Below are 5,550 nucleotides of genomic sequence, written 5' to 3'. Positions count from 1 at the left end.
TTCCTGCTGCCTTGCTTGGGCTGGAGGTTGAGCTGTAGCCTCACACACAGACCACTGCGGTGGCTCAGACCGTGAGTCTCTGTAGCCTGATCTCACATCTCCTGTGGCTACAAGGTCTGCAGGTCTGCTGGCCACAGAGAGACATAGCTCATCCTCCAAGCTCTCTTTTCCCAAATGGAAAGCTCCACGTGCAGCTGACAAAGTGGTGAGGAGCAGATGCCTGGAAGGGCAGTGCCAGCACACGTTCACCCATCTCTGGAGGCTTTCTGTGCCTTCAAAAATTTGTGGCTGGGGAATTTCTTTGACTCGGAGGATGTATCTTTGACAGCTCATGATTCCTCTTCTTCTCCAAGGTTTTGGTGCATTCCTTGAGCATCCTCAGGATCCTGCAGCAGCAAGTTCTGCAGCTTAATTACATGCTGTGTAAAGAAACATGTTCTTTTGGTTCCTTTGAGTCTGCCTCGTGATGCTCCCCAGCTCCCGCGCTGGAAGAGGCGGCGAGCAGCGGATCTGTGTCCTCTCTCTGCCTGCTCTGCTTTTACAGCCATCTCTCTGCCAGGCTCCAGAGCTAGAGCATGGTGGCTCTGCAGATGGAAACCCTTCTGTCCTCTGCTCATCCCTGTTGTGCTTTTCTGACCCTTTTCCAGTTCTCCTGCCCACGGAGATGGAGAGGAGCCGAGCTGCACGCCGCTTGGGGCTGCAATGCTGCTGGGTTTGAGTGAAGGCACAGCAAGCTGAAGAAATCTTCCATTTCTTCCCAGTTAGCTGCTATTTTTATTACTCTGAGTAGCTTTGTGTCATTGGTAAACTTTGGCACTTTATTATTCCCTCCTCTTTCTAGATCTTAACACATGGAACCACAAATCCTAGTGCAGGTCCACAGGTTTCCCCTGCGTAGGATGGTCCAGTCCTTGGCACTCCACTGGCATGGTGTGGACAGGGGACAGTGCAAAGGCTTTACTAACTCTACAGTAGTGAAGTTTGAAATATTAAAATTGGGATCCTTTCTTTTTCTAAAGAACCAAAAAACTAAAACACAAAAAAAAACTCCTTGCTGTATAGGTCAAAACTCTGGTGTGATGCTCGGAGTGAGCCCTTGGTAAATGCCATTGGTATTTCAGTGCTGTTTGTTTGAACTTTAACTCTTCCTGTTATTTTATCCATGCTATTAATTTCCCTGCTTTGGGAGGATTTTGGTGTGGACAGGTCAAAGCCAAGCGTGCAGCTCTGTAGTGGGGAAGTTGAGCTGCCCAAATGGGAAGTGTGGGTGAACTACAGCAAGAAACACTGCAAACTGCTCATCCCTTGTGCCAGGGGAGAGTAAAGATGCTCTGACTTAGGACAAGGGAGATTTTCTTCCTCCTCAGGGACTTGAAGAGGATTGTGCTGTTATGTTGCTGTGCTCCAAAGCCAGGAAGTCCACTTCCAGTCCCTTGTGGGAGCCCAGTTGCCCTCTCATGGAATACCACTGGGATTCCTCCCAGGCTACTCTGTGTTGCTCTTTGCTCTAAATATTCCTGTATGTTCTTAGCTTCTTCCCCATTCTCTTTCCTGCTTCAGTTTTGGGACGAGGCTCTTGAAGAGAGTGTCACTGTAAATGTTTGTGGGAATTGGGCTGCTTTATGCACAAAATTCAGTGTGATGTTGCATCAAGAGGAGGTTCATCATCCCCAATTGGTCGTGTTGGTGTGAAAGGTGCAAGGGAACAGCAGCAGTACCTGGGAGCTGGGACCACCTCACTTCTGTAAAACCCTCTGCAGGGGGAGTGTCCCAGCACCTTCCACATCCTCCTTACCCCAGATCCAAGGTGTTTGCTCTGGCATGGAAATTCAACTGCTGATGCAAAAACCTGTGGCTGCTGTAGTGTTTTATGTCCCCTGATATCAAGGTGTGTTTTGGCTTTGAGCTCTACCTGAAGATTTGAGCCTTGCTGTTCCTTCTTTCATGGAATGATGGAGTGGTTTGGGTTGGAAGGGGCCTTTCAAGGTAATTTCATCAAACCCTCTGCAGGGAGCAGGGACATCTGCTACTAGAGCAGGTTGCTCAGAGTCCTGGCCAACGTCAGGGACTCATCCCTGTGGGGAGTGACCCCTGTAGCACAGACTGTGCTGTGAGGGTCTCCTGCTGTTCCTTTGTGGGCCTACTAGGGGTGAGTGATGCCTTGTGCTTGTAGGACCTTCTGAGTTTGAAACTAAGACTCATTCCTGGCCTGCCTGGTGTCCTCAGGCAGCTGTGCTGTGCCCCAGGTCAGAGGGGTCCAGAGAGCTCTGGTTTGTGTGGCACAACTGGGAGCCAGGCTCCTGGTTCTTCTCCAGGTCCTCCCTTTGGTGACAGCCTTCTGGTTCCCATCTGTAGTGTGGCAGTAGCACCCACACCTTGGCAGAGGAGTGCTGGGGTTCAGTGTTGTTAGTCAGGGTAAGAGCCTCTGAACAAAGGTGCAGAGTCACCCCCTATTGTCATCGTTTCTCCTACAGACTCTTGAGCCTTTTGTTGTTGCTGGCTCCCTGAGGTGAGTAGGTAATGTCACCTCTCATCAGCCTTCTCCACCAGCTCCTTCAGCTGCTGTTATCAGGCCCTGGCTTGTGACATTGCTGCAGCCCCTGGGGACAGCAGTGAGGAGACTGGAGTGGCTTGGGCAGAAGGATCCCAGAGGGCTCCTGCTCTGGGGAGCTCTGGGCCCTGTGAGCTGGGCAGGGTGACGTGTGGTGTCAGTGCTTGGCTCCAGCCATGGGACATGGCTTCCTCATCAGCACCTCTCACTGCCCTTCAGCCATCAGTGCTGCCTTCTCCTGCCCCTCCTCTTGCTGCCAGGTCTGACAGATGGAGACAGGAGTCTGAGCTGGTATCTTGCTCCTCCTGCCTGGATCAATAAGATCCCCCAGGTTTGATGGAACTGCAGCCAAAGAGAAGGAAAGGTTTTCTGTCAGAAGCTTTGCTGGAGGCCAGAGCAAAGCCCAGTGTGTGTGTGCAGGTGCTGCTCTGGCTTCTGGGCTCTCCTGTAGCTGGCTGGGCTGTGGCTACACCATCCCACTCCCCTGTGACCTGGGAGGAGGTGAGCCAGGATCAGTGCTTGCAGGACTGCTGACCTTTGCTGTGTGTGCTGGTAGATGTTTGCTGCTTTGCTGTGGTGGGAGTGCTTGTAACCCCTGAACACCCCAAGCACTAAGATGTCCTCAAGGGATCTGTTGTGGTTGGGCTGGTGGATTAGATGGTGTAAAAAATCCTTCAGGGCCTGGCTCCCCCACTTTCTGAGGAGGAGAGAGTGGCTATGAATGAGTGGGCAGCAGGTCCAGGGAGGGGATCCAGGAGTGGGGCCAGAGGAGCCCCAGCAATGCCCCCAGGGGGGAACCCCTCTGCTGGGAGCCCAGCAGGAGAGAGTTGGGCTGGGGACATCTGCTCTGATGAAGGTGGTTCCTTCTGTGCTCTGGGGGTTTGAGGGGTGGTCGCTTCTGCACCGTGGCTGGGTCTGTTCCTGCTCCTTGTGGAGCACACCCCAGCCTCAGGAGCAGCTTCATCTTCCCAGCAGGGAGGAAGAGAGACTCATTGGGGTCCATCTGCTCAGCCACCACTGCAGCCAGCCCAGCCACAGCCAGGGAGGGGGTGATGGAAGCTGGTGGCTCATCCATGCCTGTGTTGGGAGGACAGAGGCATTTGCTCAGGCAGTTGTGGCTTCTTCCCAAAGGAATGTGTCAGGTTGCCATCTGTCCTTGTGTCATGTAAGGTGCTGCCCCCAAGGCAGGCAGTGGGGAAGGCACAGCCCTGGTGGCACCTTCCCCAGGTCCTGGCTTCCCCTGGAGCTTGTTTGGCTTCATGTTCACAAGTGGCTTTGGTTTCCAGCACCGTGGGCTGGCTTGGCTGTGCTGCAGTGGGGATTTCTGGCAGTGAGTAGGACCTGCAACAGGTCTGGGTGGACTCAGGAGAGAGGAGGAGAATCATGTCACAGTCACAGAATGGCTTTGGTTGGAAGAGACCTTTCAGATCCTGGAGTCCAACCATCCCCCAGCACTGCCAGGTCCCCACTGCCCCAGCAACACATCTCCACGGCTTGGAAACCCCTCCCCTCTTTTTGGGAGGGTTTTTAAGAGATGGCTACATGTGCTGTTAGCCTGGGGCTGGAGCTTTGAGCTCTCCCTGGGTTGAGCAGCAGTGGCAGAGGACACTGTTCCTTCCAGCAGCCCCTGCCAGCGAGCTGCTGGGGTGGGAGGGACAGTGCCTCTGGTCACCAGGTTGCCGTGGGGCAGGAGGAAGGGGGCACAGAGCTCTGTCTGCCCTGATGCCAGGGGACAGCCCGGGGCAGAGCAGAAGACCTGCAGCCTGAGCTGAAACAAGCAGGTTTTGCTTTCAGAGCCCTAAGCTTGTCCCTTCTCTGAGTGACAGAAGTCAGCACAAGGGAGAAGCCACCTGGCATCTCTCAGGATGGGCTTTGGTGGCCATTAACTGGCTCCAACACTGAGCCAGAGCCACAGCACCTTGTGGCCTTCAGGCTGGAGACTGCAGGGACTTGTCCATGCCTGGAGGAGATGCAGTCAGGAGGCAGGGAGGAGCATCAGCCAAGAGCCCTGGGGCTGGTGACAGGTTTTATTTTGGAAGTGGTGTCACATGATTTTGAAGTGGTGCTGGGCAGCATCTCTTAACCCTTTGGGGTAGTCCAGGCCCTCTTCTGTGCCAAGCTGCTGGGTTTTGGTGGGGTTTGACAGAGAAGAGGTGGTGGCACGTGGTGCCTGGCACAGGAGGGGGTGTTGGAACTCTCCCTGCCTGGGTGTATTCAGGGCAGATGTGTCTCTGGACAGCGTGTGCCTGCCTTCAGTGCTGGAGCAGGGATGTGGCTGAACACCAAAGGGGCAGCATCAGGCAGTGGGAAACCCTTGTGTCTGTTGTGTTTGAGCAGCCCTCAGTAGATGGGACAGACTTCTGAGCAGGGTCTGTTGGGACAGGACAAGGGGTGATGGTTTAAACTCAAAGAGGGAGATTCAGACTAGAGAGAAGGAAGAGCTTTCTGACACTGAGGGTGGTGAGCCCCTGGCCCAGGCTGCCCAGAGAGGTGGTCGCTGCCCCATCCCTGGAACCATTCCAGGGGAGGTTGGCCGGGGCTCTGAGCACCCTGCTCTAGCTGCAGATGTCCCTGTCCCTGCAGGGGGTTGGACCAGATGCCTTTGGAAGGTCCCTTCAACCCAAACCAGTCTGGGATTCTTGGAGCATCCCAGCAGTGTCTGTCCTGGGGAGAGCCTGTAGCTGCTGAAGGATGCTGCCAGGAGCAAGGAGAGAGGAGGGGAAGTGGAGCTGTGGTAGCACCAGCCCTCGTTAAGGGGATCTGATCAGTGCTGACCAAGAGCTGAAGGGCAGATACCAAGAGGCTGGGGCCAGACTCTGCTCAGTGGTGCCCAGAGACAGGACAAGGGGCAACGGGCACCAACTGGAACCCAGGAGGTGCCACCTGAGCAGGAGGAGAAACTTCTTTGGGGTGAGGGTGCAGAGCCTGGAGCAGCTGCCCAGAGAGGCTGTGGAGTCTCCTGCTCTGGAGAGATCCCCAACCTGCCCGGCTGGGACCCT

General features: G+C 54.9%; 1 protein-coding gene across 1 annotated transcript in view; it reads left to right on the top strand.

The window, feature by feature from the left end:
• Positions 1-5,550, top strand: part of LOC103779681 (YTH domain-containing family protein 2-like) — a gene marked incomplete at its 5' end in the record, with an annotated part of 12,818 nt that overhangs the window by 6,906 nt on the left and 362 nt on the right. The window lies entirely within an intron of this gene.

This window comes from Merops nubicus, unplaced genomic scaffold (genome assembly GCF_000691845.1).
Source record: "Merops nubicus isolate BGI_N331 unplaced genomic scaffold, ASM69184v1 scaffold18799, whole genome shotgun sequence".
Classification (NCBI taxonomy): Eukaryota; Metazoa; Chordata; class Aves; order Coraciiformes; family Meropidae; genus Merops; species Merops nubicus.
This window is presented reverse-complemented; position numbering and strand designations above follow the sequence as displayed.